Source organism: Mus pahari, chromosome 3 (genome assembly GCF_900095145.1).
Source record: "Mus pahari chromosome 3, PAHARI_EIJ_v1.1, whole genome shotgun sequence".
NCBI classification, from domain to species: domain Eukaryota; kingdom Metazoa; phylum Chordata; class Mammalia; order Rodentia; family Muridae; genus Mus; species Mus pahari.
The window spans coordinates 47,396,556-47,406,366 of NC_034592.1; the positions used below are offsets into that span (position 1 = coordinate 47,396,556).

The 9,811-nt window shown below is 41.1% G+C and overlaps 1 protein-coding gene across 2 annotated transcripts in view; it reads right to left on the reverse strand.

Annotated features, from left to right (window-relative positions):
• The window catches only part of Rbms1 (RNA binding motif single stranded interacting protein 1), a 214,782-nt gene that overhangs the window by 184,563 nt on the left and 20,408 nt on the right, over positions 1–9,811 (reverse strand). The gene's annotated exons all lie outside the window — the stretch shown is intronic.

Below are 9,811 nucleotides of genomic sequence, written 5' to 3' on the forward strand. Positions count from 1 at the left end.
CTTCTTCTTCTTCTCTGTGTAGCTCTGGCTGTCCTTAAACTCATTCTGTAGATCAGACTGGCCTGAACTCAAAGATCTATCTGCCTCCACCTCCCCAGTGCTGGGACTAAAAAATTTGCTACTACCACTCAGTTAAATATAAGAATTTTTAATTTGAGAAATAGAATAGGAAGGATACTTTGAAGCACTCATTTGTCAAACATGAAAACAGCAGCCAACAGCTATCATGTACACACACACACACATACACACACACACACACACACACACACACACACACAGCAGAATTCAGCTCACATCTCAGTCCTCAGATCCTGCACTTAAGTACCACCAGCAACATTAGTTTCTGTTTGATTTTTCTATGTGTTTTAAGGTTTTGCTGTGAGTAAATAATTTAGACGAGCATATAAGAACTTTTTAAAAGCAAGAAAAACAAACAAACAAACAAACAACCCTCCAGAGAAACTGTGAAATACAGTGAAAGTTTAGCTTTGAAGTCAGGCAGAAGTCTGTCTTGCCCAGTAGAAGCTGGCTGTGTTACACACACACACACACACACACACACACACGCACACGCACACGCACACGCACACACACATATGCACACATGGGCCATGAACCTGTTTTCTCTTAATGAAAATGGGGTAATGATAATTATACTATACATAAAATTATATATGGCTGGCTGTGTGGATTAAACAATTTCATAAAGTGTCTTGCCTTACAAAAGTAGGAAACAGACTAATTCTCTGCCTTTCATCTCTTCCTCAATGGAGACTTGACAGTCATCCAGAGAGACAGTAATAACAAGCGCTCTGGCCAAGTCACATGGAAAAAGAAAGACTATGAAGGATCAAGAAGAATAATCAAGGACCACTCCTTATCTGTTTCCTAAGCACCATCTGAAGCTCACCTTAGAGAGGACAGACTGCTACAATCGTGCCAGTCAGGGAGGCATACTCTTAAGTTCAAATCTTCAAGGACATTATAACCACCTCGTCTATAAAAAACATTCCTCATAACCCCTCTGGTAGGCCATATCTTTCCAGGTTTTCAGATGCCTCAGAGCTCCCACGTCATGGCAACCTGACATCAACAGTTGCATATACTATTATTCCACTTAGAACCAGTCGGTGAAAAATGTCTCCAAAGAAATCGTGTTATAAAAGGTCACTACACAAACACTAAGCTAGCAAAGGGGCCCATTTTCTGGGGAGACTACACAAGAGGTCGGCTTACCACACTGAAAGAGAGCAAGGAAATGTGCATGCCTCTGGCTCGTTATCAGCCGAAAAACAGTTTCTAAAAATCTGAACTACCAACTGGCACTGGGAACGCACAAGCAGCGTGGTCCAAGCACGCCTCAAGCAGAGAATAAGAGATGTGCTTCTAGGTGGGGGTTCCATGCAGACAATCCACAGATCTTCTACAGAAGATCGCAGCTGTGTTCAAGCTGATAAGCCATTCAAACATGCTCTCAATCATAAGGTACATCTAGACTTCAGGAGTGTTTTTAGATGGGAAAGTGTGTGTGTTAGACTTAAAGAAACACAGCAGCCAAGTTTTACAAAGAATGAGGCAGTACCGGTCTGGACTGCTCTGAAGGTGTTGATTAGTGTTATCCACATGTTAGCATCAGGAATTCTGAGGCAAGTCTGGCTCACAGGTACCTCTGGGATGTGGCTTCGCGCCTGTGTCTGGTTTCCATTCAGACGGTTTTGCCAATATGGCAGTAGCACAGCCCTAGAGGGTGAGTAATTGTCCCTGCCCGGAGCTCGGGTCAGACATTTTTGATCTAACATGAAAGGGTATATCCACCGGAAGTCAGTTTTGGTAGAGGGGAACTTGCTTTCGTTCTTCCAGTTTTAACAAAACAAAGTAAGGTACTTTCTAGTTATTCTTATTAGCTTCCATCCAACACAGTATTACAATATACACTGAGTGAGACAGGTTATTCCTTTGGTTTAAATATATAGATTATGTGGGCATGATTAATTGCTACTGAGGGCAGAAAAAGTTTTATGGGCTTTATATATATATATATATATATAGATAGATAGATAGATAGATAGATAGATAGAGATAGAGATAGAGATAGAGATAGAGATAGAGATAGAGATAGAGATACAATATAACTAGGCATCATTACAGTTTTGTCTTTTTCATTTGTGGAAACTCCTTAATAGGTACTTAATAGGCACTTGGATTCAGGTCTTTTTTTCTTATACTAACATTTCATCGGTACCTTGGGACCTTCGGCTCTATGGACCATTTCAAAAAACCATTGGAGATACAAAAAGGTGGCTGACTGACTTAACTGTTTGTAAACAAACACAGAGAGACTGGGAGAGAGAAAGAATACAAAAGTTAGACATATTATAAATAAATAGCCTTCAAATTTCTTGTGGGCCAGCTGGGCTGACACACTAGTACATTCTCTTGTGGTATTTGTCAGCTGTTTCCCAAGTTCACCCTCATGTTCAACTCAAAGCATCCTTTCCTCCATTTGCCAAAGATGCAGAATCCAGAACCCCTATGGGGGTCTATCTCCAATGCCTGAGGCTTCTCCATCCATCAGTCTCGCTCCATGTCTCTGAGGTTTCTGCCCACACAGAGCCTCTGCACACAGAGACAGGTGTGGGGCTGGCTTCTAAGCTCATTTCTCTAGCAGGTTGTAATTTCTTCGTGGGTCACTTCACCAGAGTCACAACCCAGGGCTTTGTAGGTGCACAACTGATCGCCGCCTCCTTAGAGACCCTCCGTCTTCAAAGTGTCATTAATTTTAGAATCTATATGAGCGCCTCCTGTTTTCTCTGAGGGCCTTACTGGCAAGCCTACCACTGGCTCTCTCTCGCACAAGTATATAAATTCACGAGCAATTCTGCAGAGACACCAGTTACTATAAGCTAACGTGTGTAATTATAGGATGCACACGTCTCAGTGTAACACTGCAAGGGATTAACACCTTTCAAAAAAAAAAATAAAACCTAGAGGATGTGAAGCTGATCTCTCGGCACACAGACAAAACAATGGGAATTGGGCTGCTTGGAACCATGTCGCATGTCTGGAAAGGGAGGACGACAATGGAGACTCGTAACAAAAGAATCTTGGCCAGCACCCGCTGCACCTGAAGCTCAGTAATGAAATGATATTGAGTATGGTTTCATTGGAGTATGACACTCACTCTAGAGCCAAGATGGGAAACCCGCATAGACACGACTGTTGTGCGGGTGTTGACGAAGATTCAAGCTGGTGTTCTGCTTGGAATAGCTTCACATCACACTCCCCAAATATTATTCTCTCAACCAAATTTATTTTTACTTTCTAGCATATGTTAATCAACAATTTCAAATTGTCAGTATAAAACAGCAACATCACTCCCCACACGGCAGAGTGCATATGTATTTTCCTGATTACATGAAATGGATATTTGGAGATGGAATTTATTCTGTTTAGCAACTACATTAACTTATCACTGTCCTTTTATTCTTATTGTTTATTCTACCAGGAAATACACTTATGCCTAGCTATATATTTTAACAAATTTGCATACATATGAATTCCTGGATCAGAGCCTGCCTCGTGTAAATATTTAATAAGGGGTAATGATAGCCGTCATCATGACTGTCATTGTTGTTGTTATTAGTAACAATGTCCTTCCGTTAATAAATTCTAATTGTACCATGATCTATACCTGCCAGGAAGTTCCCTCAGCTGTGTAGGATTTATTTCTAGTGTTCAGTCTTACAAAGTGGAATTCTAAATTGAAGTAATTAAAAAATATATATAATTACTTTGGTTTACCTGAATGGGTATGAAGACAGTGTATCCCATCAAAACGGGCTGGCAAAACATAGATCCCAGTATGCAGTACTGGGAAGTGCAGCCAAGTGGAAGGTAACAGGATCACAGGGACAAAGCCTCAGAGACACGATGCCTTCCTCGGAAGAGTGGGCTAGCTCTGGAAAGTGGGCAAGCTGTGGCAGGGATAAACGCCTTTCTTTCACTTCCGCCTATTGATCAAGGACTTCTAGCCATAGAGCTGTGAGAAAAAGCATCTCTGTGGCCGGCGCCGCAGAGCCAGCGGTGTTTTGCTCTAACAGTCTGAGCAGACCAAGACACGCAGGCCCTGCCCTGCTTCTTTCTTCTCCTATTCCCAAACAAACACCACTGCCCACCACTGTTGTCATCTTCCAGAACTGTTCACAAGTGTCATCTCATCCATGGAGGATGTTTTATTTCCTCCGGACAAAAATGAGGGTTACTGTCTGCTTCTTCCAGAGGCATCTTCTTCCAAAAGCCATCTTTGCCTCTCGTCTTGGATTACTGATGTTGGTCGTTATGTTCCGTTCCAGCCACGCTGTGTTGTGGCCTCTCTCTCACACACAGAGACTAGGCTTTCCCAGTTCCAAATTATCAATAGGCCTCCTTAAAGGTCTCACTGTGGGCTGGTGAGATGGCTCAGCGGTTAAGAGCACTGACTGCTCTTCCGAAGGTCCTGAGTTCAAATCCCAGCAACCACATGGTGACTCACAACCATCCGTAATGAGATCTGACTCCTTCTGGAGTGTCTGAAGACAACTACAGTGTACTTACATATAATAAATAAATAAATCTTTTTTTTAAAAAAAGTATCACTGCACAGATCTTTATCATAACTTAATTGAGATGTGATTAAACCCAAGAATGGTTTCTCAGACCCATGTCTACTTCATTCAATGTCTGCATAAATACAGCCTTAGAAAGAAGTGGTCCACAGTCATCTCAATATCTACATAGAAGATGAGGTAGAAAATGCGAAATCGATGGACCGCCTTCTATATGTGTAAGGGTATGCCTGACAGATGACTACATTTTCAGTAATAACCGGATCACTAGTCTGGTGACTCAGAATCACTTGTGAAAGGTAGCCGTCAACATGGTCTTTTACTCAAAAGAACAACACTGACCATGAAGAAAAAAATTACTTAATCCAATGAAGTTGAGAACATGATATTAACAATTACAGAATTCAGATGTGTATAAACCGGTCCCTCCGAGATGCTAAGATTAGCGCCCTTAAATAACAACAAAAGGAGAGCCAGAAGGAGAGATTTCTACAAAGCATCCATTTTTAAATTAGGATTTTTGTTTTCAGTAAAAGAGAAAATATTAATTTATGGGAGATTATTTTTAAAGTTTGTAGAAAAATATCACAATGAGCTTTCTTCTATATTATAAAAAAATTAATACTAGAAAGAGATGTTTGTTATTCCTTTTTTTTTCCTTGAAAATATAAGCCAGTTGGAATTCATAAATATGCATGGCTGTATATACAATACTGTATCCTAAATACATAAAGGCACAATTAAAGATAGTTTATCAATTGTTTATTTAAAGGATATTTGGATCAACAGAGCGATCTTTTGTGACTGTCAGCCAGTACTCCAAAATCCTTCCTTCACGCTCACAAGTACCTTCAAACCCTTGTCCTGAATATATATATATATATACATATACATATACATATACATATACATATACATATACATATACATATACATATACATATACATATACATATATAGTCTAATATAGACTTCCACATCTTTTGATGAGATTTTGAGAAGTTTGGGGTGGGGCTTTATAATATAGAGAAATCAAAGGATAAAACATGATTTATAATATAGACTCTAAATTGTGAGTTTCAGGACAGGGATAGAGGGAAGCAAACAGGCAACTTGAACATGTAAAGTTACATGTATGAGATAATCTTCTAATAGTTTGATGTGCTCTGCCAAGGCTAGAGAATACATCACATATTCTCCCATTTGTGAGCGGTGGTCACTTGCGTTACACACACAACAGGAACACTTTGTATTCAGCAACTCAAACCGCTCTAAAATCACACTTAACACACTTCCTGATGTCAGACAACCGGAATAGAAACTGGAGGCAGAAACAGCTGGAGCGACTGGCTCTAGGGTCCTGGGGTGAGCCCAGATCATCCTAGCACTAAGTTGTCTCTTGGTCTTTCTGTGTCAGACAACAGAGCCATGCTTCATGTTGGTGTCAATATAAACTATTTTTCAGAACTACAAAGCCAAACATCCCTGAGAAAATGACAGGAAAGATACTTTAGGGAAAACCCAATAGGTACATTTTAAAAATATATTTATATTTCTGAACAACAGAACTATAAATCAATCCCTTATGTATTTCCACCCTTCCCCCAAATGAATAAATAAATCATGCTCATTGTATGGTTTCCCCCAATTGTCGCCATCAACATCAAGGAATTTCCCCTTCTGGGCTAGCTGTAATGGTGAAGTTGGTCTAATCTAACTTTTTAAACATGGCGTGGACTGAAACTGGCCAATGGTTTGTTTCACTTCCAGCTCTAATATCATTCCAGCTCTTTTCAGAGAAACCATGGAAGGAAGACCCAGGAAGCATTCTTTTGTATTATTTTCCAACAAAATCTATCTTGTAGTTAATTTAAACACTCTCCGACATTGAGCTCAGCTTAAACAAAATCGCATAGGCTCAGTTGCCAACAAAATAAAAGTACTACATTCTTTGACAGAGAAATAATTCACTTTTGGCGATCCCTTTATTGTTGCTATCTTTAGCTTCTATGGGGACTTATGTGAAAAAAAAATAAAACCCCGCGTGCACTTGGAATTCCACATCAATGTTCTGCATTCCTGTTTATGTTAAGAGTTCCAAGAATGATCATGTGAGCACACTGGCCTCCCTTGGGCAGGGCTTGCATGAAAGGCCGTTCGACCACTTTGTTTAATTGTATATAGTCCAACACTAGGCAACTCTCCAAACCTTACTGTAAACATTGTGCAATGTCTGTGAGTTCTGCTACACAATGGAGTTGAGGCTTTGCACAGTTAACTTCAAGTGACAGTTCACTTCTCTTCAGGGTTTTAGACCCCGTTCGCCATCACCAGTACACACTGCTTTGCCACAAACCAGCTGGCATTTAGGAACTCAGAAACTTAGAAACTGATGCTCTGCTCCAAGGGTGTCATTCCCCCCCATCCCCCACGCCCCAAGTGCACCGACTTGGCGCAGGGTTTAGTTTCAAAGCTGGAGAGGAAGGCAATCTATCACAGATTCTCGTGTTAAGGTTGGAAACAGAACAGAGCCGAATGAGAAATTCTGAACACTGGCCGCCCAAGATGGAATTAAGTGTACTGGCTATAATGTCAGAGCAACCTCACGATTTTGTTAATTTGATGGAACTTATTATTTTAAACTGTTCGAAGAAAGAAAAAAAAATCACGTTTCTATACACTGTTGAACTCCACACTGGCTTCGGAGCTTTTGACTAAGTGGGAGAGGAAGGCAGAGAACTATAGGGTAAGAGGTAGCATATTCCTACCCTTGAGTTTAGAAGAATGTGCCTCATTTACTGTTCAAAGGACACTGTTTATACATTCCAGACTTCCATCTTATAATTGCGCCAGGATTTGTAAAAAGGAAATCTCAGCAGGGCAGAGAAATTACTCAAAGCAATAGCTGCTCATAATTGGTATAAAATACCCGAACAGTCTGCCCTGAAAAACTCTCTTTCTCAGCGACGCACATTTACACCCCCTCAACTCTCTTTCAATATTCAAAGAGTTTGACTACTTCTCTTCTGGAGCTTGCGTCTTTTCTTCCTTTCTTTCCTACAATGACTTTTTAAACGTTTTTGTAAGTAGAATATAATGACATCATTTCCCCCTTCCTTTTTAATCCCTCCCCTCCGTCCATCCCATACACCTCTCTTTCTCAAACTCACGGCCTCTTTTTCCTTTAGTTGTTACATACGTCTATTCCTAAATATATGCAGCCTTCTCATGTATGCAACATCTATTCCTAAATGCAACCTTCTCGGTATGTTCACTGTCACCTGTGTGCAGACCACTTGGTAATGGATTCCCAACTGGGAGGGTCTTCCTAAGGAAGACCAGTTTTGTCCACTCTCTCCACTCCTTAGTTGCCTTGGGTTGAGGCCTCCTGAGTTTTCCCCACGTTGCACCCCACTGTGTTGTTGTCACTGTTCAGGTCTTGTTTAGGCAACCATGTTGATGAGACTTCATGGGTGTAGCCTCTTTGACATTTCTAGGAGACACAGTCTTAACGGCAAACTTTCTGTTCCTCTTGCTCCACAATCTTTCCCCATACTCTTCTACAATGATTTCTGAGCCTTGGGTACAGGAGCTCTGTGTTCATGTTTGCACTGGTACTGAGTTTTGATACATTGTCCTCTGGCTTTTTGACACATTTGGGGTTTTATGTTATGGTCTCCTTGGGTTGCGCAGAGAAGTTTCTTCAAAGGGGCTGAGAACCACACTTATCTGTGGGTACAGGATAAATATTGAGATGGCGTTCAGGATTATGCTGTAGTAGTGGTTGTAGTGTCTCCTCCAAGATTGATGACTTCACAGGAAGTCACCATGAGACCCACGTACTTTCTGGTTACCACCAAAGTATGTGCACCAGTATTACACCCTTTGTCCTATTGACAGGTGCCATGCTGGCTGGTGTCCTTAGTAGGTGTCATACCCGGGTGAGGCTATTCTTTGCTTCCCTCCCTTGGAAGTTTGGCACCTTCTGGTACTAGCCTCTTTTTTTTTTTTTTTTCTCTAATCAGATGCCTATTTTAAAGGGTCCAATGAAGAATTTCCAACACAATTTATGTAATAATTTCATACCCATCTAGCTATATTAGTGTTTACCTAGTTACCATAGCAACAGGTAAACTGCACCCATGTTAGGGAAGAAAGGTGGTTTTATCCTTTATAGTTTTCATAAAACATTGTGAGTTAATTATGTGTTTTACCACATGTAAAAAGTAAGCTAAAAATTGCATTGTGTTATTATCATCTCAAGAACTCAATTAAATGGACAAAAAAAGCGAGCTTAAGTCTGAAGATTATTATACACACTTAAAGATCACATTAAAGGAGTGTGAGTCACAGAGCGAGGCATAGCTTGTGCTTTGAAAGCAGGGGCGTTGCTCTGCACAGCCTCTCACTGGACCTCAGGGGTGGCCAGGTTCCTGACATGACCCCTTCAGTGGACAAATGGGAAGAAGCAAAGCAGTAGCATCGTCTTACTTACAGCGGCATCTTGTGTTAAAGTGCTATTTTGGGGGGAGACCTCTTTGTGTGTTGTGTAAGACCACTGGTTCAATTTTAGCAGCGTCTCCACACTGAGATGAATGGGGACTTGGGAAAATGTCCTGATGCTCTTTTTGCGAGAGAGAGAGAGAGAGAGAGAGAGAGAGAGAGAGAGAGAGAGAAAATCCCATGAAACCAAAACCATCCCCTTAGCTTTCATGTTCACCTTAAGGATAAAAAGGCACAGTAAATTTTATGTTAGTGTCAGATAATAAAAAAAAACAAAATTCTTATGTTCAGCAATAGACATTTGTAATGAGTCATGATAAAAATTAGAAATTGATTTGCTTTACTCATTGTGTGGGTGTGTGTGTGGGGGGGGATACTCTTGTTGCATGTTTGTGTAGAAGCCAGAGCACAACTTGCAAGAGTTGGTTCTCCTTCCATTGAGAAGGTCTTAGGGGTCTTACTTAGGTGAATGGAAAACCTTCATCCTCTGAAGCATCGCTCCAGCCAAGAACATAATCCTAAACGGCAGGGTCTCAGAGCTAATCCTTCAGTCTGTCCACCACAGGCTAACAAAAGCATGGTTGGAAGAGTTAGGCAGGCTAGCCTGGCGTGGTGGCACACTCCTTTAATCCCAGCACTTGGGAGGCAGAGGCAGGCGGATTTCTGAGTTCGAGGCCAGCCTGGTCTACAGAGTGAGTTCC